The following is an 8,681-nucleotide window of genomic DNA, read 5'->3' as shown; positions in this document are numbered from 1 at the left end:
CCTCACCCAAACTCAGCCTGTTTTAGTTGCCTGCTGGGTTACTGGAGAAGCGTTCATTTGGGTATTTCATATTATATTGTAATTAGTTGGCTTAACGTATCTAATTTGTAGTATAAACCATGTGTTTAAGCACAAAAAATAATCTGTGTCAAATAAGAACAAAAAAATGAGGTATAGCTATAAATTGATGCAGCTCTTTTTTTCAGTTTTAATGGGATATATTGACATACAGCACTGTATACGTTTAAGATGTACATCAGACTGACGTACATGTTTTCTGAAATGATTACAAGTTTAGTTAGCATCCATCATCTCATACAGACACAAAAGAAAAAAGAAAAAAATTTTTTCCTGTGATGGGAGCTTTTAGGATTTACTCTCAGCAGCTTTAAAACATACCAGAAAGCAGTGTTGACTAGTCATCACACTGTACATTACACCCCCAGCACTTACTTATCTCATAACTGGAAGTTTATGCCTTTTGAACACCTTCAGTCAGTTCTTCCACCCACCACACTTGCCTCAAGAAACCAGATTTCTGATCTCTTTTTCTGTGAATTACCTTGTTTTTGCTTTTTGTTCATTTGTTTTAGATTCAACATATAAGTGAGATCATACAGGATTTGTCTTCGTCTGATTTAATTTAGCAAAATGCTTTCAGCATCCATCCCTTGTCACAAATGGCAGGATTTCCTTTTTGTGGCTGAATAATATTCCATTGTGTATGCATATCATTTTCTTCATCCATTCACCCATCAGTAGATGCTTAGGTTATTTCCATGTCTTGACAATTATAAATAATGCTGAAATAAAGACGGGTGCTTATATTTCTCCAACACAGTGTTTTCTGTCAGATATATACCCAGAAGTGAACTGCAGTATTATGTGATAGTTCTATTTTAATTTTTTTGAGGAACCTCCATACTGTTTTCCATAGAGGCTGCACCAATTTACATTACCAACAAAAATGCAAAGGGTCCCCTTTTCACCACATCCCTTCCAGCATTTGTTATCTCTTGTCCTTTTGAGGATAGCTGTTCTAACAAGTGTGAGGTGATCTCTCATTTTGGTTTTGATTTGCATTTCGTTGACTAGTTTTCATGTATCTGTTGGCTATTTGTGTATCTTCCTTGGAAAAATGTCTATTCGGGTACCTGGCCCATTTCTTAAATTGGGTTATTTGTTTTTTGGCTGTTGAGCTATTATGAGTTTTTTAAAACCATATTTTGGATATTAGGCCCTTATGCTTTGCAGATGTATTTTCCCATTCTGCAGATTTTAAAAATTTTCTTTCTCTTTTCTTATTTTTCTGAGCAGTTCTTTAGTTTTATGTAGTCCCAATCATTTATTTTTTACTTTGTTGCTCATGTCTTAAGAGTTGTATCCAAAAATGATTGCCAAGACACATGTCAAGGAGCCTTTTCCATAAGTTTTCTTTTAGGAGGTTTATAGTGTCAGATCTTACACTTAAGTCTTTAATCCATTTCAAGTTAAATTTTGTAAGGGATATAAGATACAGTCTAGTTTTATTCTTTTACATGAGGATTTTCCCAGCACCCTTTATTAAGGAGACTGTCTTTTCTCCATTGACTATTCTTAGCTCCCCTGTCAAATATTAGTGGACCAAATGACTACACACAAACACACACACACATACCGGTTTAATTCTGGGCTCTCAATCCTGTTCCATTGGTTCATGTGTCTGTTTTTATATTAGTACCAAACTGTGTTGATTACTATACCTTTATAGTACAGCTTGAAATCAGGAAGTGTGATGCCACCTGCTTTGTTGGTCTTTCTCAGGATTGCTTTGGCTCTTTTGAGGGTTCTGTTGTGGTTCCATATACATTTTAGGATTATTTTTTCTACTTCTGTAAAAAATGCTGCTGGAGCCTTGATAGGGATTGCATTGAATCCATAAATGGCTTTGGCTACTATGGACATTTTAACATTATTTCTTTCAATCTACGAACATGGGGTACTTTTCCATTTATTTGTGTCTTTTTTATTCCTAAACGTCTTATACTTTTCAGTGTAAAGATCTTTCACCTCCTTGGTTAAATTTATTCCTAAGTATTTTGTTGTTTTTGATACTAATGTGAGAGGGATTACATTCATTGTTTTTTCAGATAATTTGTCATTAGTGTATAGAAATACTACTGTTTATTGTATATTAATTTTATATCATTTGACTTTACTGAATTTGTTGATCAGAGCTAAGTTTTTTGGTGAGTCCCTAGGATTTTCTATATATAAAGTCATGTCATCTACAAATAGAGAAAATTTTACTTCTTTTCTAATTCTGATGTCTTTTTCTTTCTTTCCTGACTGCTCTGGCTAGGACGTCCATTTCTGTGTTGAATAGGAGTGGTGAGAGTTGGCATCCTTCTCTTGTTCTTGATCTTGAAGAAAAAGCTTACAACTTTTCACCAATGAGAATGATGTCAGCTGTGGGCTTGTCATATATGGCCTTCATTATGTTGAGGTAAGTTCCTTCTATATCCAATTGTTAAAGAGTTTTTCATCATGAACTAATGTTGAATTCTATAAAATGGTTTTCTGTTCCTATTGAGATTAACATACGATTTTTCTATTTTATTAATGTCAGTTATCATATTGATTTGCACATGTTCGACTATCCTTGTATCCCAGGGATAAATCCCACTTGATCATGGTGAATAATCCTTTTAATGTGCTGCTGAATTTGGCTTACTAGTATTTTATTGGGAGTATTTGTATCAATGTTTATCAGAAATATTAGCCTGTAGCTTTCGTTTTTGTAGTGACTTTCTGATCAGAGTAATGCTGGCCTTGTAAAATTAGTTTCGGAGTGTTCTCTCCTCTTTGGTTTTTTGGAAGAATCTGAAAAGGCTTTGCATTAATTCATCTTTACGTGAGTGGTAAATTTACCAGTGAAGCTGTCTGGTCCTGGGCTTTTCTTTGTTGGTAGACTTTGATTACTGATTTAATCTCCTTACTAGTAATAGGTATATTCTGAAATTCTACTTCTTGATTCAGTCATGATAGGTTTTATGTTTCTAAGAATATTGGCATTTCTGGCCATGGCCTAATCTATGGTTTATTCATAAAATGTTCCACCTATACCTGAGAAGAATGCATGTCCTGCTTTTGTTGGACAGAAACTTCTCTCTCTCTCTGTATATATAGATTAGGTCCAGCTGGTCTATAGTGTTGTTCAAATCTATTGTATGATCTATCCATTGTTGAGAGTGAAGTATTAAAAGGTTTTGGTTATTGTTGTATTGCTATTTATCTTTTTAGTTCTGTTAGTTTTTACTTTATTCGGGTGCTCCAATGTTGGGCACATAAATATTTGCAATTATTACATCCTTTTGATGGATTGACTCCTTTACCATTATATAATGACCTTTGTTTCTTTTTTTCCATTTATAGTTTAAAGTCTATTTTGTCTAATACAAATAAAGCTACCTTGCTTTTATTTTGGTTACCATTTGCTTGAAATATCTTTTTCTATCCCTTCACTCCCAGCCAGTCTGTGTCTTCGGCTAAAGTGAGTCTCTTATTCACAGGATAACACCGGATCTTGTTTTCTATCTATCTATCTGTTCAGCCATTCTTTGTCTCTTCATTGGAAATTTAATCCATATATATTTAAAGTAACAATTGATAGGTAAGAACTTGCTATTGCCACTTTGTTAGTTGATTTCTGAGTATTCTGCATATTCATTGTTTCTTGCTTTTTATCCTGTTTTCTTTTTTGGTATTTTTCATGTTTTGATAATTTCTGATATCAATATAGTTTGACTTCTTTATCATGTTCTTCTATGTAATTCAGGTTTTTCCTTTATGGTTACAATGCTTACATAAAATATCTTAAAGTTATAACACCCTTTTCAAAAATACCACCACCAACAGCGTTCTTAAACTTACACTGTAACATCAATAACCTAAAATGTGAGGTAGTGGAGAAGTAAAAGTGTATGTATTTTCTATATTGTGTATCCAATAACAGATTACTGAAGTTGTTATTTTTTATTGTTATAGTTTATTTGTAATATACTTGTTTCAGGTGTACAACACAGAGATTCAAAATTTTTATAGGTTATACTCCATTTATAGTTATTATAAAATATTGGCTATATTCCCTGTGCTGTACAATATATCCCTGTACATTATTTATTTCATACGTAGTAGTTTGTACTTCTTAATCCTATGCCCCTGCCTTGCCCCCCCCCTCGTCCCTCTCCCCACTGGTAACACCACTGGTTCTCTATCTGTGAGTGATTCTCTTTTGTTATATTCACTAGTTTGTTTTATTTTTCAGATTCCACATATAAGTGATAGCATACATTATTTGTCTTTCTCTGACTTATTTCACTTAGCATAATACCCTCCAAGTTTATCCGTGTTGTTGCAAACGGCAAAATTTCACTCTTTTTCATGGTTGAGAAGTACATACATATACACAAACTACGTCTTTTTTATCCATCTATCTGTTGATGAACACTTAGGTTGCTTCCAAATGTTGGCTATTATAAATAATGCTGCTATGGACATTGGGGTACATGTATCTTTTTGAACTGATGTTTTTGACTTGTATACCAGACTGTCTGAGCACATGTGGCAGCTGCCTCGTCTCGTCAGATAAGCAGAAAGCCTAGCCAGTGGCTTTGCCTGAGTGCTGTTGGTCCAGTCACTTGCCAGGTCCTAGGCCAGGCTTCCGGGTCAGGTGGGTTTGGAAGCACCATCAGCAGCGGGCGAGGCTGTGAATTAGCTTCCCTGCCTGGGCAGGGTGGCAGAACCAGCTCCAAGGCTGGCAAAGGTTGTTCGTGGTCTTGACTCAAGCTGACTCATGCCCCAAGTTCCCTGGCCAAAACATGCCACTGGCTTTGCTCTGTGGTCAGTCAGCTCTGCCTGCCTGACTTCCTGCTTGAGTGTTGCTGGGCTACAGTTTCCAGGTGTTCTGACCAGGCTGTCTGGTTTGGCAGGGCCGGGAGCTACACTCAGCAGGGGGCAGGGGCAGATCAAGCTCCAGGGTCAACAAGGCTCTTCATTTGATATCCCAAATCAGGCAGATATGCACCTTGCAAGTTCCCTGTCGGACTGCACTACCATCTTGACCCTGAAGGTAAGCAAAGCCACTGGCTGGTACTACTCCTGGGGCAATTTAGATAGGAACTTAATCTACCAGAATCTCAGTGCTGGTTGTTACAAGACCCTACTGTTTTCTCTATCAAAATCAGATTCCCAGCCAGGCCTTGCAGATTCCCCTGCAATCCCTGTGGGGTAACACTGGAGTGGGGAATCCCAAGAAATGATCCACAATGCTTTGGGAAGAAGATGTCCATCCCGGGTTCTTTTTCCCGCTGGAGCAACTGTAGGCTTAGGGGAGCCCTCAGTGCGGTGCTGCACTGGCCTGGGGGAGGGGCAGTGCCGTCGGTGCCTGGCTGCTCCTCTTACCCTGCTACTGTGGTCTGTCTCAGCCTCTGTGATACAGGAAAATGCTGCAGCCTCTACCTTGTGTTTTAGGATTTTCTCAGTGGTGTCTTCTCCAAGAATCATTGTTAATTGCTCTTCTTATGAGGGGGAGTGAAGTTAGCAATGACTTACATTGCCATCTAGGCGATGTAGTTCTTGAAAGCTAAATTAAACTTGGATTTAATCTGGTAGGTAATAGGGAGCCAACACTGGTTACTGAGGAAAGAAATAAAGGAAAGGAAAGAAAGGAAATATTTAGTCATACTTTACATGTTTTATTATTAAAACAATAATGAAATAGCACCACACATTTGTTAAGGCATCTATAACCTAGAACACTAACAATACCAATTCTGGTGAGTATGTGGAGAATAGGGAAACCGCATTCATTCCTGATAGGAATGCAAAATGGTACGGCCACTTTGAAAGACAGCTTCGAAATTTCTTACAAAATTAAACATACTCTTACCATATGATCCAGAAATTGTGCTCCTCGGTATTTACCCATATGAGTTGAAAACTTATGTCCGCACAAAAACCCGTACACAGATGTTTATAACAGCTTTGTTTACAGGCATACCTAAGAGATACTGTGGGTTCAGTTCCAGGGCACAGCAAGAAGGCGAATATTGAGGAAAACAAGTCATACAATTTTGGGGGGGGGTTCCCAATGCATATAGAAGTTATGTTTACACTAGATTGTAGTCTATCACGTATGCAACTTTATGGCTAAAAAGTACATATCTTAGTTAAAAATACAATTACTAAAAAATGCCCAATTACAATAGTAACATCAAAGATCACTGATCACAGATTGCCATAACTTGTAAATAATAATGAAAAAGTTTGAAATATTGTAAGAAGTACCAAAATGTGACATATAGACACAAAGTGCACAAGTGCTGTTAGAAAACTGGTGCTGACAGACTTGCTTGAGGCAGGGATGCCACAAATTTCCAATTTGGAAAAAAAAAAACACAGTATCTGCAAAGTGCAATAAAGTGAAGCACAATAAAATGATGTATGTCTGTGTAATAGACAAAAGGAGGAAGCAACCAAGATGTTCTTCAGTAGATGTCTGGATAAATGAACTGGTACATTCAGAAAATGGAATATTATTTTGCAACAAAAAGAAAAAGGTGATCAAGCCATGAAAAGACATAGAAGAAAAGTAAGTGTATGTTACTAAGTGAAAGAAGCCAATCTGAATAGGCTACAAACGCATGATTCCAACACTGACAGTCTAGAAGAGGAAAAACTATGGAGACAGTGAAAAGATTAGTGGATGCCAGGGCTTGGGAGGTGGGAGGAAACAATAGGGGATTTTTAGGGCATGGAAACTATTTCGTATGACATTACAGTGGTGGATACGTTTGTCCAAACCCATAGAATGTAGTACAATAACAAGAGTGAGCTCCAGTGTAAAGTATGGACTCTGGGTGATAAGGATGTGTCGGTATAGACCCATCCATTGTAACAGATGGGAACGTCAGTAGTGAGGGAGAATGTGCATGTGTGGGTATAACGGGTCCATGGGAACTCTCTGTACCTTCCATTCAATGCTTTATGACCTTAAAAGAGCTAAAATTTTAAAAATATTTTATTAATTTAGAAAAGTTTTGGAATAGAGAGGTATATACTAAGCTAACACTAGTAAAGAGAAAGTAATTATATTAATTACAGACAAAGCCAACTTCAGAACAAGCAAAGTTATCAGCAATAGAGGTTTCCATCATGACAGTTCTCCAGATAACTCGTGCATGCACCTAACCACAGAGTATCAAAAGTATGAGACAAAAACTGACAAAAAGAAATGGACATAGCTACTATTATAATGGATATTTCAACATTCTCTTTTGGTAAATGATAGATAAGCAGGCAGAAAACCTGTAAGGATAGAATTGACCTAAACAGCACTTTCAATCAATTTGATTTGATATTTACAGAATACACCATCCAACTATAGCAAAATACACATTCTTCTCGAGTTCCTATGAAATATTCAATAAGAATATAGTGGGAGACAAAACATACCTTAATATATTCAACAAAATAGAAATTATATAAAGTATGTCTGAAGGCCACAATGGAAGTTAACTAGAAATCAATAAGGGAAAGAGTGTTCAAAATCCCCAAATATTTGGAAATTCAACATCATATTTCTAAATAACACATATGTCAAAGACTCAAGAGAAATTAAAAATATTTTGAACCAAATAAAAATATTACTTACCTAAAGTGTGAGATGTATTGAAATTGCTGCTTAGAGAGAAAGTTAGAGCATGAAAAAGATACATATATATGAGAAGAAAAATCTAAAATCAGTAATCTCAGCATCCACTTTATGAAAACAGACAGATAAAAATAAAATAAGCCTAATTAAGCCATACTATGAGAAAGAAAAATTACAGAAAAATATTTCTCATGAACATAGATGCAAACAACCTCAATAAAATATTAGCAAGTCAAATACAATAATGCATAAAAATAATTACATGCCATGATAAATTTGGATTTATGCCAGTTTTGCAAGGCTGGTTCAAAATTTAGAAATCAAACATTTTAATCCAATACATCAACAGACTAAAAATAGTATTATCATATTAATAGATATGGAAAAAGCATTTGAGAAAATTCAACACTGATTCATAGTAAAACTCAGAACAAACAAAAATTGAGAGGAACTTCCTCAACTTGATAAACAACATCAAAAAAGAGATAGCTAAGTTCATACTCAGTAGTGAAAAACTGGACATTTTTCCCCTTAAGATTGGCAACAAGGCAAGGTTTTCCTCTTTTAACATCCCTACTCAAAATCTCACTGGAAGTGAGACAAGAAAAAGACAGGGATTATATAGATTTGAAAAGATGATATAAAGCTATCTTTGTTCATAAACAGCATGATTGTCTATGAAGAAAATATGAACAAATCAAGAAAAAATACCCTGGAACTATTAACTGAGTACTGCAAGTTTGCAGGATACAAGGGTGATAACAAAGTAAAATCTTTTCCTGTATACCAGCCACAAACAATTTGAGCCACTAAACAAAGTTATTGATTAGAACCAGAAGTATAAAACAAATATCCATGAGTAAATATTGATATAAATGCACTTTTGTAAAAGTAGATAATCAGGGGGGAAGAGACAAATCTGTGTAGAAGAATTTCTAATAATTTATGGAGATACTCTGCCCCCAGGAAGGTGGAGCATAATTCCCTA

At 35.8% G+C, this 8,681-nt stretch overlaps 1 long non-coding RNA gene across 1 annotated transcript in view; it reads left to right on the top strand.

The window, feature by feature from the left end:
- LOC116664255 overlaps nucleotides 1-8,681 on the top strand; it is a 575,010-nt gene that overhangs the window by 515,137 nt on the left and 51,192 nt on the right. The window contains exons 10-11 of the long non-coding RNA XR_004320675.1: nucleotides 2,342-2,485; nucleotides 4,971-5,110. This is a non-coding gene — a long non-coding RNA (uncharacterized LOC116664255). The remainder of the gene's footprint in view (nucleotides 1-2,341; nucleotides 2,486-4,970; nucleotides 5,111-8,681) is intronic.

The sequence above is a fragment of the Camelus ferus genome, chromosome 6, assembly GCF_009834535.1.
Source record: "Camelus ferus isolate YT-003-E chromosome 6, BCGSAC_Cfer_1.0, whole genome shotgun sequence".
NCBI classification, from domain to species: Eukaryota; Metazoa; Chordata; class Mammalia; order Artiodactyla; family Camelidae; genus Camelus; species Camelus ferus.
The sequence above is the reverse complement of the archived record's forward strand: the minus strand, read 5'-3'. Positions and strand labels throughout refer to the sequence as shown.